Below are 15993 nucleotides of genomic sequence, written 5' to 3'. Positions count from 1 at the left end.
TTGGGAGGGGCGCGTGCGCAGTGTGGTTACTGGCGTTGTACGCATGCTCACTCAAGGCATTTTCCCCTTAACAGTCAGATGCCCCTGGGAGGTTATTTACCCCCAATTTGCCTCTTGTTATGCATGTGGGAACCTACTTCCCCAGTCCCTGAGAGCTTATCACCGGTTTCAGGTTTTTCCTATCTACTGGGAGACTGCCTGTCACTGATGCTGGCGACAACCAATTATTACTTTAGAGAAACAGCTTAACAACCGCCCGACTCTCACCTGACGGTCGGTCACCTGACCTTCCTGGTTGCGAGGTGGGGGCCTCTTCTGACCTGCTCATGTCTGACCAGCTACCTACTGTAACAGAGCCACGGAAGGTGTTGGAGTAAGGGATGGGTGGGCGGGGGGCTTCTTCTTGTACTGCAGAAGGATTGATTGTGAAGAAGGTATCATGGAGAAGCCAGAACGGAGTCCGTCACTGTGAACCTGGCTGGAAAGGAGAAAAGGGGAAGACGGCCCCTAAGGATGGTAGCAGGTGGATTGAGATCTGGAGCCCCAGAAGGCCAGGCAGAATGGCATTCACTGGCTGAGTTTTGTGGATGAACTCATGGATCTTGGTGCATGTCTCCTCCTTCTCCAGCAAAGCCCCCTCGCAGCACCTGTGCAGAGAAGGGAGCAGGTCCTCAAACACTTCCTGGACTCTGGCCCAGGTGCCAGACTGGGGGCCAGCTCTGTAGGCAGACCAAGAGCTGGCCTGAGGGAGGGAGACTCAGGCTCCTCTGTCAGGGCCTGGCCATGGCAGAAGGAGGCAGCTGAGCTTGCTGGAGTCCAGGGACTGGCATTGGCGGCCTCCCTGCTGAGCACCCTCTGTGGCCACCCCTTCCTTGGGGAAAACTCAGGAAAAGTGCATGGGATGGGAAAACAGAGGCAGGAGAGAAGCACACCAAGGGTTGACAGCCCTCACAGTCTTCATTCATTCATTCTTTCAGTCAGCAAACTAAGGAGATTTTCCTAAGTTCCTTGAGTATGGGAATGAAACTGAAGAGTCAAGGCTTGGTTCTTAGGCTGGGCACGGTGGCTCATGCCTGTAATCCCAGCACTTTGGGAGCCCCAAGTGGGCAGATCACAAGATCAAGAGATTGAGACCATCCTGGCCAACATGGTGAAACCCTGTCTCTAGTAAAAATACAAAAATTAGCTGGGTATGGTGGTGGACACCTGTAATCCCAGCTACTCAAGAGGCTTAGAGGCAGGAGAATCGCTTGAACCCAGGAGGTGGAAGTTGCAGTGAGCTGAGATTGCGCCACTGAACTCCAGCCTGGTGACAGAGACAGACTCTGTCTCAAAAATAAAAATAATAAATTTAAAAAGACCTGGTTCTTGCCCTCCAGGGGCTCCCAGGTAGGAGAGAGACATGTTTTTGGTATGAGTCTAGTCACACAATTTTGCAGTCCCTATCCTTATAGTACGTGATACATGTGGCAGGTGAAGGCAGGTGAAGTCCTCCTGCATGACTGGAATATAAGCTAGAGTCTCAGTTTCCTCATTGGTAAATTGCAGGGACTGGGTTGCTGGATTACTATGGAGTATTGCTGCTGCGACAACCGAGACATTGAGATTGGCTGATGAGGAGGTGCTTTGTTGACATGCCCCCTCTCTACCTCTCAGCAAGCCTAGAAGGCCGTAGGCTGGCCCCCGGGGCTGGTTGCCTCAGTTAGAGGAAGGGCTGTGTTTTCCCAGAACTGGGGGAGGGGTGTGACAGCGAGGAAGTTGGGAGTGGGGCTGGACGGGAAGACCTGCCATATTCCTGGTCCACTCTGGTCAGCCGTTCACAACGTGCCTTTGTAACAGTAGAGTTTGCAGCAAGTTCTCCGAACAGCAGAGATATTCATATTCCAGAGTAAGCAGGAAAGGTCTGGGCCTCTTGGGGTGACTTGAGGACAGAGAAGGGGCCCCACCACTCCCTCAAATAAACAGCTTTCCTTAGCTGGTTGTTTGGCTCATGATGCCTCAAAATCCTCCATTCAGAGGAATTGTGTATTTTAGCTTGAAAAATCCTGCATTTTCCAAATAGGAGACTGAGGACTGCAGAGGCAAACTGACCTGCTTAAGTCCAAGTTACTTATGTCCTTTTATTTATTTATTTGAGACAAGACCTCGCCCTATCACCTAGGCTGCTGTGCAGTGGCACAGTCTTGACTGACTGCAGCGTCAACCTCCCAGGCTCAAGCAATCCTACCACCTCAGGTTCCTGAGTAGCTTGGACCACTGGCAAGTGCCATCATGCCTGGCTAATTTTTATTTTATTATTTGAGTTGGGGTCTTGCTTTGTCACCCAGGCTGGAGTGCGGTGGTGCGATCTTGGCTCACTGCAACCTCCACCTCCCAGGCTCAAGCAATCCAATCCTCCTACTTAAGCCTCCCAACTAGCTGGGACTATAGGCATGCACCACCACACCCGGTTAATTTTTTTTTTTTTTTTTAATTTAAGACCTTCATTAACAGGTGCTTGCAGTTTGTTAACTTTTTTGAAAAGATCAAGTTGTAAACTTTTTTTTTTTTTTTTTTTTAGATGGAGTTTCGCTCTTGTTACCCAGGCTGGAGTGCAATGGCGCGATCTCGGCTCACCGCAACCTCCGCCTCCTGAGTTCAGGCAATTCTCCTGCCTCAGCCTCCTGAGTAGCTGGGATTATAGGCACGCGCCACCATGCCCAGCTAATTTTTTGTATTTTTAGTAGAGACGGGGTTTCACCGTGTTGACCAGGATGGTCTCGATCTGTTGACCTCGTGATCCACCCGCCTCGGCCTCCCAAAGTGCTGGGATTACAGGCTTGAGCCACCGCGCCCGGCCAAGTTGTAAACTTTTATTACAAATTAAAAATGAAGTTCTTAAAAATCTCAACTTGACCAGATATGAAACAATTTTAAAACCTTTAAAGGTGTATTGAGAAAAACAAGACTTTTTGTTTGTTTGTTTGTTTGTTTTTTGAGACGGAGTTTCGCTCTTATTACCCAGGCTGGAGTGCAATGGCACAATCTCGGCTCACCACAACCTCCGTCTCCTGGGTTCAGGCAATTCTCCTGCCTCAGCCTCCTGAGTAGCTGGGATTACAGGCACGTGCCACCATGCCCAGCTAATTTTTCGTATTTTTAGTAGAGACAGGGTTTCACCATGTTGACCAAGATGGTCTCGATCTCTTGACCTTGTGATCCACCTGCCTCGGCCTCCCAAAGTGCTGGGATTACAGTCTTGAGCCACCTCGCCCGGGCTTTTTTTTTTTTTTTTTTTTTTTTTTTTAATAAATTTATTTATTTTAAGATGGGGTTTCACCATGATGGCCAGGCTGGTCTTGAACTCCTGACCTCAGGTGATCCACCCACCTCAGCCTCCCAAAGTGCTAGGATTACAGGCGTGAGCCACCATGCCCAGCAAAACCAGGCTTTTTTAAAAAACACATTTGTTATTACCAAAAAGAGACGTCTTTAGGTAAAAATAATAAAGACTCCATGCTGCATAGATCATGCAGATAGTTCTATTTATCTGGTCAACGGGCAAAAGCAAGCACTTAGGGTTTTCAGCTCCAATCTTTTGTTCATTTCTTATTGCTGGAATTTCTTATTTCTTCTTGTTGGATAACTAAACCGGATGATGGTAGAGATGGTAAGCCAGCATTTACTCAGCCCCGCCCTGCTCAGCCTCGGGAGCGGACGAATTCTCAGCTGAAGGACCGGCTGCTTTTGTCGCTACCATCCTGTGGTTTAGGGTTTTCTGGGCGTCTGTGTCGGTAACTGAAGTTGTGGCGGTACCGACGTTGAGGTGGCTGCTGACCCCTTGGGTCTCATCTCCTTGATTTTCTTTTCTTTTTTTTTTTTTTTTTTGAGATGGAGTTTCGCTCTTGTTACCCAGGCTGGAGTGCAATGGCGCGATCTCGGCTCACCGCAACCTCTGCCTCCTGGGTTCAGGCAATTCTCCTGCCTCAGCCTCCCGAGTAGCTGGGATTATAGGCACGCGCCACCATGCCCAGCTAATTTTTTGTATTTTTAGTAGAGACGGGGTTTCACCATGTTGACCAGGATAGTCTCGATCTCTCGACCTCGTGATCCACCCGCCTCGGCCTCCCAAAGTGCTGGGATTACAGGCTTGAGCCACCGCGCCCAGCCTGATTTTCTTTATCCTGTTCATTGCTGTCGTCTCTAGGCTGTCTTTGGCGAGGAGGGCCCCTGTGGAATCGTGATCTCTATCCCCGATACATAGTCTGCCTCACTGGTCTACCTTGTTCTCCTGCACCCTGGTTGTCAGCACCCGTCATCACTTCTCCCTGCACAGGAGGGTTGGAATATTGTGGTCGACGCCCATAGGATCTCCGCATGTAGTAAGGTGGGAACCTTCGCCTGCGGTAGGGCCGGTGGTGTTGGGCCTGGCCTTCGGGAGCACTCCCTGATCCCTCGTTCTTTTCCCCACTCACTATTCTGGTAATTTTGCTGGTAATTGCGTGGAGGAGCCCTGCAACGTGGATAGCGTCTATAATGGTTACGGTCTGCTGGAACGCCGCCAGGACCTGTAACGTTTGCTGCCGCTGCACCCTTTTCTCCTTCAACAACCTCAAACTCCACAGTCTCTCCATCTCCTACACTGCCAAGGTACTTCCTGGGGTTATTCTTCTTTATTAGCAGTCTGGTGTACAAATACATCTTCCTTGGTGTCATTCCTGTTGATGAAACTATATCCGTTCCTTACACCGAACCATTTTACTGTTCCCAAAACCTTCGTTGCGATGACCTTCTTGTCCCCGCCGGCAGGTGCCACCGATGTGAGGCTGCCTGGGCCACCACTCCCTGCGCCGCTGCCCATAGTGCTGAGCTTGGTGTCGGCAGCACTGAGGGCGGGGGCGGTGGGGGGGAGCGGTGGTGGGCGGTTGCTGGGTTGCCCGTGATGGTGACTGGGGCCAGCTGCGGCAGCTATGGCTCCTCCCAGGATGTGATGGTAACTAGGCCAGCGGTGGTGGGGCTGCTCAGGGCTCTCTGGGGTCTGCTCTCTCCTCCCGCTACCCAAATTTCGTATTTTTTATAGAGACAGGGTTTCACCATGTTGTGAAGGCTGGTTCTGAACTCCTGGACTCAAGTGATCCACCCGCCTCAGCCTCCCAAAATGTTGGGATTACAGGCATGAATCACTATGCCAGTCAGTTGCAGGATTTTTTTTTTTTTTTTTTTTTTTTTTGAGACAGAATCTCACTCTGTTGCCTAGGCTGAAGTTCAGTGATGCAATCTGAGCTCACTGCAACCTCTGCCTCCCCGGTTCAAGTGATTCTCTTGCCTCAGCCTCCCGAGTAGTTGAGATTACAGGCATGTGCCGTCGTGCCAGGCTAATTTTTGTATTTTTAGTAGAGAAGGAGTTTCACCTGTTGGCCCGCCTGGTTTCAAACTCCTGACCTCAAGTGATCTGCCCACCTTGCCCTCACAAAGTGCTGGGATTACAGGCATGAACCACTGTGCTGGCCAGTTGCATCTTTAAGGAGAATATTTTGTGATCAGTAACACTTGATCTTCCCTCTGCCTGGATAACAGATCTTCCAAAAGCTGAGAACGTTCAGGTGTTAGCACAGCTGTCTCTTCTTCCTGGTTATAATGACCATGTTTGGAATTGGGCCTCTTTAGGGGATCTTGTTGAAATGCAGGTTCCAATTCAGTAGGTTCTGGCTGGGGCCTGAGAATCTACATTCCTGATGAACTCTGGGGTAAATCAATGGATGGGGCTGGTCTTCTGATCACAGTGAATAGTAAGATTTGTTACCTTCTTCTTTTTTTTTTTTTTTTTTTGAGACAGAGTCTTGCTCTGTTGCCCAGGCTGGAGTGCAGTGGCCCAATCTCAGCTCACTGCAACCTCCATCTTCTGGGTTGAAGTGATTTTCCTGCCCTGCCCTCCGGAGTACCTGGGATTACAGGTGCCTGCCACCATGCCTGGGGATAATTTTTGTATTTTTGGTTAGAGATGGGTTTTTGCCATGTTGGCTAGGCTGGTCTCGAACTCCTCACCTCAGGTGATTCACCTGCCTTGGCCTCCCAAAGTGCTAGGAGTATAGTCGTGAGCCACCGTGCCCAGCCTCTTCTGTTCTTTTTTTTTTTTTTTTTTTTTTTTTTTGAGACGGAGTTTCGCTCTTGTTACCCAGGCTGGAGTGCAATGGAGCGATCTCGGCTCACCACAACCTCTGCCTCCTGGGCTCAGGCAATTCTCCTGCCTCAGCCTCCTAAGTAGCTGGGATTACAGGCACGTGCCACCATGCCCAGCTAGTTTTTTGTATTTTTAGTAGAGACAGGGTTTCACTATGTTGACCAGGATGGTCTCGATCTCTCAACCTCATGATCCACCCGCCTCGGCCTCCCAAAGTGCTGGGATTACAGGCTTGAGCCACCGCGCCCGGCCTGTTCTTTTTTTTTTTTTTTGAGATGGAGTCTTCCTCTGTCACCCAGGCTGGAGTGCAGTGGCGCAATCTCAGCTCACTGTAACCTCTACCAGTTTCAAGTGATTGATTCTCCTGCCTCAACCTTCCAAGTAGCTGGGATTACAGACATCCACCACCATGCCCAGCTAATTTTTGTGTGTGTGTGTATTTTTAATAGAGATCGGCGGGGGGTGGGTGGGGGGTTCACCATGTTGACCAGGCTTATTTTGAATTCCTGACCTCAAGTGATCCACCTACCTCTGCTTCCCAAAGTGCTGGGTATGAGTCACTGCACCTGGCCTCGTTACCTTATTTTCTTCCTAGTGCATGTCACAATGTGATGTTAGCCATATTGATCTGTGCATATGTTTGTCATGGCTCTCTCCCAACTAGTTATACACTACCTTGAGTGCAGGGACTGTGCATACCTCACATTGTGTTATATCCCGAGGCCCAGCACAATGAGTGTCACATAGTGGGCTCCCAATGCAGGGACTCCCCTAAGGGACAGAGAAGGGGGGTTAAGCACACAACAGGAGCTGAGTGCCTGGGGGCAGGAGTATGGCAGATCATGAAGATAAGGCTCCTGAATGTTTTTTCTTTTTTTTCTTAAGAGACAAAGTCTCACACTGTTGCACAGGCTGAGTGCAGTGGCCTGATCATAGCTCACAGAAGCCTCAACCTCCCAGGCTCAAGTGATCCTCTCACTCCAGCCTCCCAAGGAGCTGGGACTATAGGCACGTGCCATCATGCCTGGCTCATTTTATTTTTTGTAGAAAGGAGATCTTGCCTATATTGCCCAGGCTGGTCTTAAACTCTTGGGCTCAAGCAGTCCTCCTGCCTCAGTCTTCCAAAGTACTTGGATTACAGGTGTGAGCCACTGCACCCAGCCAGCTCTTGATTCATTAAAAATTTTTACATATATATATTACATATGTGTAATATGGTGTGTGTGTGTGTGTGTGTGTGTGTGTGTGTGTGTGTATGTGTGCGTATATATATATTTTTAAGAGATAAGGTCTCACTATGTTGCCCAGGCTGGTCTTGAACTCCTGGGCTCAAGCAGTCCTCCTGCCTTGGCCTCCCAAAGTCTCAGATTACAGGCATGAGCATGGCACCTGGCTGGCTCCTGATACTTGACCCTAGTAGTTCTGGACTGATGTGACAAGGCAAGGAAAAACAGCCTGAAGCCCATAGATATCAGGTGATATGTGTGTGTATAAAAATTATTTTTTAGGCCAGCCGCGAGGGTGGCTCATGCCTGTAATCCCAGCACTTTGGGAGGCTAAGGCAGGTGGATCACCTGAGGTCAGGAGTTCAAGACCAGCCTGGCCAACATGGCAAAATCCCATCTCTACTAAAAATACAAAATTTAGCCAAGCATGGTGGCAAACGCCTGTAATCCCAGCTACTCAGGAGGCTGAGGCATGAGAATCGCTTGAACCCCAGAGGCGGAGGTTGTAGTGAGCCAAGATTGCACCACTGCACTCCAGGCTGGGCAACAGAGTGAGATTCTGCCTCAAAAAAAAAAAAAAAAAAAAAAAAAAAAAGATACTTTATTGGTTACAGTTACAAAATTGCCTCCCAGGCAGGAGAACTGCTTGAGCTCAAGAGTTGAAGACCAGCCTGGACAACATGGTGAAACCCCTTATCTACAAAACATACAAAAAATTAGCTGGGCGTGGTCGTGGATGCCTGTAGTCCCAGCTACTTGGAAGGCTGAGGTGGGAGAATCTCTTGAACCCAGGAGGCGGAGGTTGCAGTGAGCTGAGATCACACCACGGCACTACAGCCTGGGTGACAGAGCAAGACTCCATCTCAAAAAAATGTAAAAAGTCATTTTTTTAAACTGGGAAACTTTTCCCAACCTTGGCTAAATTCATTCTGTAGCTGCCTGGGGTCAAGCCCAGCCAGGGTTGCCTAGGATCTGGCAGCCTCAAGCACTACTTGTTCATCTTGCCCCTTGCACTACATTCACACACTGTTCCTGGCCTGTCTCTTGAGTGCCTTGAGCCCAGTCCATCTAGGGCCAGTTCAGTTTGCCCAGCTTGGGACATCCAAATCATCCAGATACTCTGGGAGTAAGGCCATAGGCAACACTGCCAAGGCCATTCCAGTAAGCACCTCATTCAGCCTCAGTTTCCCTGCAAGAAGGTGGGAGAGAAGACTTAAGAAACTGAATGAAGTGTGAGGTCTAGTCCAGGCTACTTCCCTTTCCTTCTTTGATGGAATTTTCCCTCCCTCCTTCCTTCCTTCCTTCCTTCCCTCCCTCCCTCCCTCCTTCCTTCCTTTCTTCTTCTTTTTTTTTTTTTGAGATAGAGTCTTGCTCTGTCACCCAGGCTGGAGTGCAGTGGTACAATTGGTGCCATTTTGGCTCACTGAAACCTTCACCTCCTGGGTTCAAGCAATCCTCCCACCTCAGCCTCCTCAGTAGCTAGGATTACAGGCACGCACCACCACACCTAGCTTTTTTTTTTTTTTTTTTTTTTGTATTTTTAGTAGAGATGAAGTTTCACCATGTTGGCCAGGCTAGTCTCAAACTCCTGACCTCATGTGATCTGCCTACCTCAGCCTCCCAAAGTGCTGGGATCACAGGCATAAGCCACTGCACCCAGATTTTGCTGGAATTTCCAATCTGCAATGGCCTGAGTGGACTACATAACCTGTCGACCCTTGGATGTGGCATCTTTGAGCAGGAAGAACTAAGTCCCTGTGGAACCACTGTCCCACCATATCCCTTGAAGAGACCCTATGTCTCCCCCTTTCTGCCTCTTACCTCCCTCCACTCCTGGAACTTACCTGCATCTAAGCCTGTCCCCTTAGAAACCAGCAGAGTGCTGGCAGCATTTTATCTGGGCCTTCTGTCTGCCCGAGAAACATGCAGGCAGACTGGGTGCATAGCCTGCTAGCTGGGTGACCCTGGCTGTGTGGCCCAGCCCCTCCCTCCCTGCCAGCCCTCCTCATGTGCTCTGCACTCATTCACTCACACGGCTCTGTTTTTCACTGAATTATTATACTAATTCATCCATTCTCTCCCTTTTTCACCAACACACTCATGTTCTCCCTTCCTCTTTCTGTCATTCCCTCCGGTTCAAGGCCAGGAATGTGTCTGGGAATAGACTTCCCTCAAATGGGATTAAAATACACACACAGCCAGGTGCGGTGGCTCACGTCTATAATCCCAGGACTTTGGGAGGTGGATCATTTGAGGTCAAGAGTTCAAGACTAGTCTGGCCAATGTGGTGACACCTGTCTCTACTAAAAATACAAAAATTAGCCAGCCATGGTGGCACGTGCCTGTAATCCCAGCTACTTGAGAGGCTGAGGTAGGAGAATCACTTGAACCTGGGAGGCAGAGTTGCAGTGAGCTGAGATCATGCCACTGCACTCTAGCCTGGGCAACAGAGTGAGACTCCGTCTCAAAAAAAAAAAAAAAAAAAAAAAAATTAGCCAGGCACGGTGGTGGGTACCATAATTGCAGCATCTCGGGAGGCTGAGGGCTGAGGCACAGAACTGCTTGAACCCAGGAGGCGGAGGATGGAATGAGCCAAGACTGCACTTCAGTCTGGGTAACACAGTGAGGCTGTCTCAAAAAAAAACCAAAAACCAAAAAACAAACACACAGACACACGCAGAGTAACACAGAAAGGCACAAGGACACTGCTTTCAGGAGTTTGCCAAAGTCTGACCTGGAGAGGAATTAACCAAGGTCACCCTCTCAGTTACCTAGATGGGGTCAGTGAGGCCCAGGGGGCCCAGGTCTGCTCCAGGCCACTGGGAAAAAGAAGCAGGAGGCAGCTACTCTTGGGGCACCCTGGCCTGCCCATCCCCCCAGAGTCAGTGCTCCCAGCCTTGTCCACGCCTGGAACATCATGTTTTCCAGTTCAGAGTTCATGACCCTGAGTCTAAGGTCAAAATGCAAGAACTAAGGCAGAGAGTAATGCCCATAGGGACCTGGATCTGGAAACAGGAGTTATACAATCGGGGTTGGAAACGCCTTCCTGTAGAAATCTCCAAACCCTTCACTTGACAGTGTGGATGCTGGAGCCCAGGGAGTCTGCTTGCAAGTGGCCTGGAGGCAGCACCAGAACCCAGTTATAGTCTCCAGCCTTGTGGTCTTTGGCTGTGCCCACTGCTTACCAATCCTGGATGTTTGAATACCAGGGAAGTCCCCCACCTTTTTTTATACAGATGGGGTCTTGCTGTGTTGCCCAGGCTGGTCTCAAACTCCTGGGCTCAAGTGATCTTCCCATCTTGGCCTCCAAAGTAGAAACTCCAGTTTCTTGAGGGGAAAAAAATTCAACAAATTTCCCCCCAATAAAGATTAAAAACAAACAAACCAAAAGTGTTATAGGACTAGAAATGAATTACTCAGTCTGGGTGCAGTGGCTCACGCCTGTAATCTAGCACTGTGGGAGGCCAAGGTGGGCAGATCACCTGAGGTCAGGAGTTTGAGACCAGCTTGACCAACATAGTGAAACCCCATCTCTACTAAAAGTACAAAAATTAGCCAGGTGTGATGGCACATGCCTGTAATCCCAGCTACTCGGGAGGCTGAGGCAGGAGAATCACTTGAACCCAGGAGGCAGAGGTTGCAGTGAGCAGAGACCCTGTCTAAAAAAAAGGAAAAAAAGCTGGGCATGGTGACTAACACCTGTAATCCCAGCACTTTGGGAGGCTGAGTCGGGTGGATCACCAGGTCAGGAGTTTGAGATCAGCCTGACCAACATGGTGAAACCCTGTCTTTTTTTAAAAAGAAAGAAAGAAATGAATTAATCAAATGTTTACCTAAGTAATCTACTAAATTTTTTGTTTTTGAAACAGGGTCCCCCTCTGTCGCCTAGGCTGGAGTGCAGTGTCATGATCATGGCTCACTGCAGCCTCCACCTTCTGGGCCCCAGTGATCCTCCCACCTCAGCTTCCCAGGTAGCTGGGACCACAGGCACTTGCCAACATGCCTGGCTAGTTTTTAAAAATTTTTTTGTAGAGTTGGGGTTTTGCCATGTTGTCCAGGCTGGTCTCAAATTCCTGGGCTCAAACTTAATCCACCTGCCTTGGCCTCCCAAAGTGCTGGGCTTATAGGCATGAGCCACTGTTCCTGGCCAGGTTAAATTATTTAACTTAATATATTAATTTAGAAAAATCACTCTTTGCCATTTGTAGGTTAGGAAACAGTTTTATGCAAATTCTTCACCCTGCTGAGTGGTTGAGGTAACGTTGGATTGATACATCTTGCTCATGGTAAAGTAGAAGAAATAATCCTGTATGATGAAGATTGTCAGGACATGAGTATGGCAAAATCTTTTCTTTCCTGAGAAGTAATTCTAGGAAAAAACCTCACCTTATAGTCAGACCTGTGAGGTATTTTTGAGTACCTGCCGTTATACACAGCTCCTGGGTGGCCACATGTGGCTGTGGCCACATGGGTCCCGTGCCACACCAGAGGCCTCCCTGCTGCCTCCCTCCAAGCCAAGGAAGCAATTTTTTTTTTTTTCTTTTTTTTTTTTTTTTGAGGCAGAGTCTTGCTCTGTCACCCAGGCTACAGTGCAGTGGCTCCGTCTCTGCTCACTGCAACTTCCAACTCCCGTGTTCAAGTGATTCTCCTGCCTCAGCCTCTCAACACTCCTGGGACTACAGGCATGTGCCACCACACCCGGATAATTTTTTTGTATTTTTAATGGAGATGGGGTTTCATCATGTTGGCCAGGCTGGTCTCAAACTCCTGACCTCAAGTGATCCACCCGCCTTGACCTCTGAAAGTGATGGGATTACAGGCATGAGTCACCGCACCTGGCCTGGGCATCTATATTTTAAGGTGATGGGATATTATAAACAAAGACCCTAGAATGTGCCAAGAAGTGAATCTGGGCTGAATGCACTTCGGGAGGCCAAAGTGAGAGGATGGTTTGAGCTCAGGAGTTTGAGACCAGCCTGGGCAATGTTGGGAGACCCTGTCTCTACAAAAATAATCATTTTTAAAACATTAGGGTCAGGTGTGGTGACTGTCATCCCAGCACTTTGGGAGGCCAAAGCGGGTGGATCACTTGAGGTCAGAAGTTCAAGACTAGCCTAGTGAAACCCCATGTCTACTAAAAATACAAAAAATTAGCTGGGCATAGTGGCAGGTGCCTGTTATCCCAACTACTCAGGAGGCTGAGGCAAGACAATTGCTTGAACCCAGGAGATGGAGGTTGCAGTGAGCCAAGATTGTGCCACTGCATTCCAGCCTACATGACAGAGCAAGACTCCATCTCAGAAAAAAAAAAAAACAAAAAACAAAAAAACAACTAAGCCGGGCACACTAACTCACGTCTATAATCCCTGCACTTCACGAGGCCAAGACCAGACTGACCAATGTTGTGAAACTCCATCTCTACCAAAGATATGAAAATAGCCAGGCATGGTGGCATGTGCCTGTAATCCCAGCTACTTGTGAGGCTGAAGCAGGAGAATCATTTGAACCCAGGAGCTGGAGTTTGCAGTGAACCAATGTCGCGCCACTGCATTCCAGCCTGGGCAACAGACTGAGACTCCATCTCAAAACAAAAACAAAACCAAAACTAGCCAGATGTGGTGGCTGTTTGTGATCCCAGCTACCTCGGAGGTTGAGGTAGGAGGATTGCGTGGGCCCAGAAAGTAGAGATTGCAGTGAGCTATGAGCATGACACTGCACTCCAGCCTGTGTGACAGAGCCAGACACTGTCTCAAAAAAAAAAAAAAAAAAAAAAAAAAGTAGCAAAACTCATGGTCATCATTCAGTCAATATTTACTGAGCATTTGCAGTGAAGAAATGTAGAATGGCTGGCCGGGCACAGTGGCTCAAGCCTGTAATCCCAGCACTTTGGGAGGCCGAGGCGGGTGGATCACGAGGTCAAGAGATCGAGACCATCCTGGTCAACGAGGTGAAACCCCGTCTCTACTAAAAATACAAAAAATTAAAAGAGAACAACAACAACAAAAAAAAAATTAGCTGGGCATGGTGGCGCGTGCCTGTAATCCCAGCTACTCAGGAGGCTGAGGCAGGAGAATTGCCTGAACCCAGGAGGCGGAGGTTACAGTGAGCCGAGATCGCGCCATTGCACTCCAGCCTGGGTAACGAGCGAAACTCTGTCTCAAAAAAAAAAAAAAGAAGAAATGTAGAATGGCAAGTTCTTGGCATGGAGAAATAAATGAGAGACTCAGGAAGCAGAGTCAGAAGGCAGAAGCTGCTAGAAAGAAGGCAGTGCCTGCTTATTTTATTTTATTATTTTGTTTTATTTTATTTATTTATTTATTTTGAGATGGAGTTTCGCTCTTGTTACCCAGGCTGGAGTGCAATGACGCAATCTCGGCTCACCGCAACCTCCGCCTCCTGGGTTCACGCAATTCTCCTGCCTCAGCCTCCTGAGTAGCTGGGATTACAGGCACGTGCCACCATGCCCAGATAATTTTTTGTATTTTTAGTAGAGACGGGGTTTCACCATGTGGACCAGGATGGTCTTGATCTCTTGACCTCGTGATCCACCCGCCTCGGCCTCCCAAAGTGTTGGGATTACAAGCTTGAGCCACCGCGCCCAGCCTATTTTATTTTTATTTTTATTTTTTTTGAGACAGAGTCTTGCTCTTCTGCCCAGATTGGACTGCAATGACGCAGTCGGCTCACTGCAACCCCCATCTCCCAAATTCAATCGATTCGCCTGCCTCAGCCTCCCAAGTATTTTTAGTAGAGACGGATTTTGCTATGTTAGCCAACTGGTCTCAAACTCCTGACCTCAGGTGATCCTCCTGTCTTGGCCTTCCAAAGTGCTAGGATTACAGGTGTGATTCATCTCACCCGGCCCAATGCCTGCTTATTGAGTTCAGCAGTCTCCTACGCATTTCATTTGTCATCCCATCACAGCTGCGGGGAAGAGTCAAGACACTGTCCAGCTCCTCCTTGCCAATAAATAATGTGTGTTCCTTGGCTTATTGCTTTACTGTCTCAGGCCTCAGTTTCCTCATCTGTAAATGGGCTCTACCTGTCACACACAATTGTTAGGAAGATTGAGTTCTAGAACTTCATATATTGCTGGGCGCGGTAGCTCACACCTGTAATCCCAGCACTTTGGGAGGCAGAGGCTGGCAGATCACTTAGGGCCAGGAATTTGAGACCAGCCTGGCCATCATGGTGAAACCCTGTCTCCACTAAAAATACAAAAATTATCTGGGCATGGTGGAGGACACCTGTAATCCCAGCTACTCAGGAGGCTGAGGCAGGAGAATTGCTTGAACCCGGGAGGCGGAGGTTGCAGTAAACCGAGATGGCACCACTGCACTCCAGCCTGAGTGACAGAGTGACACCCTGCCTCAAAAAAAAAAAAAAAGCTCAAGGTTTAAAAAAAAAAAGAACTTGGCATATGTAACTTAGCTTAGAATAATATGCCCTCAGTTAACGTTTGCTCTTATTACAACATATGAGGAAGCTCAGGCTTAGGGAGGCCCGTGCGCTGTTTCTCTCCACCACTTGCAGTACACAGAGGGTTAAGGTGGAAGCTTTGCCCTTTGCAGCATGGCCAAGCCAGGATTTGGCTGCCTGCTCTGCCCTGGAGAAGCAAGGGCAACTGTCATCACAGGATGACTTGAAGTCATCTGTGGTTATGTGCGGCCAGCCTGCCAAGGGGACTTGACTAGGGGGACGATCACTGCTGTCCTCCGAGGCCTGACAGAGCTGGGACACTCCTACTCCTGTCATGTCCAAGCTGTGAGACCTTGGGCAAGTAGCTCTCCCTTTCTGAATCTCAGTTTCGTCTCAGTTTTATCTCAGGATACTCATGTTTTTCTGTCTTGGGGCCTCTGTGGGAACTGAGTTAAAGGATAGGACTTTGCACACCACCCTGCTGTGCCAACATAAGCATAGTTAAAGCCAGTAACTCTAGATGGTGTAACTATTACAACTTAATGGGGAGGGGTGATAGAGAAGTGGATTTTTCTTTTTCTCTTTTTTTGAGACAGGATCTTGCTGCGTCACCCAGGCGAGAGTGTAGTGGTGCCATCATAGTTCACTGCAGCCTTGACCTCTTGGGCTCAAGCAATCCTCTCACCTCATTCACCTGAGTAGCTGAGACTACGGATGTGTGCCATCATGCCCAGCTAATTTTTTTAAATTAATTTTTTTTGTAGCGATAGGGTCTCATATGTTGCCCAGGCTGGTCTCAAACTACTGGGCTCAAGTGATCCTCCTGCCTCAGCCTCCCAAATTACTGGGATTATAGGCACAAGCCACCATACTGGGCTGGGAAGTGGAATATTGTTCAATCTAAAGATAAGCCTTCTAAGGCCGGGCACGGTGGCTCAAGCCTGTAATCCCAGCACTTTGGGAGGCCGAGGTGGATGGATCACGAGGTCAAGAGATCAAGACCATCCTGGTCAACATGGTGAAACCCCGTCTCTACTAAAAATACAAAAAACTAGCTGGGCATGGCGGCACACGCCTGTAATCTGAGCTACGCAGGAGGCTGAGACAGGAGAATTGCCTGAACCCAGGAGGCAGAGGTTGCGGTGAGCCGAGATCGCGCCATTGCACTCCAGCCTGGGTAACAAGAGG

General features: G+C 48.9%; 1 pseudogene; it reads right to left on the bottom strand.

Moving 5' to 3' along the window:
* Positions 1-4121: 4121 nt before the first annotated feature.
* LOC101045713 (B box-binding protein-like) lies at positions 4122-15141 on the bottom strand (annotated as a pseudogene).
* Between the last annotated feature and the right edge of the window lie 852 nt (positions 15142-15993).

This window comes from Saimiri boliviensis, chromosome 6, assembly GCF_048565385.1.
Source record: "Saimiri boliviensis isolate mSaiBol1 chromosome 6, mSaiBol1.pri, whole genome shotgun sequence".
NCBI lineage: Eukaryota > Metazoa > Chordata > Mammalia > Primates > Cebidae > Saimiri > Saimiri boliviensis.
The sequence above is the reverse complement of the archived record's forward strand: the minus strand, read 5'-3'. Positions and strand labels throughout refer to the sequence as shown.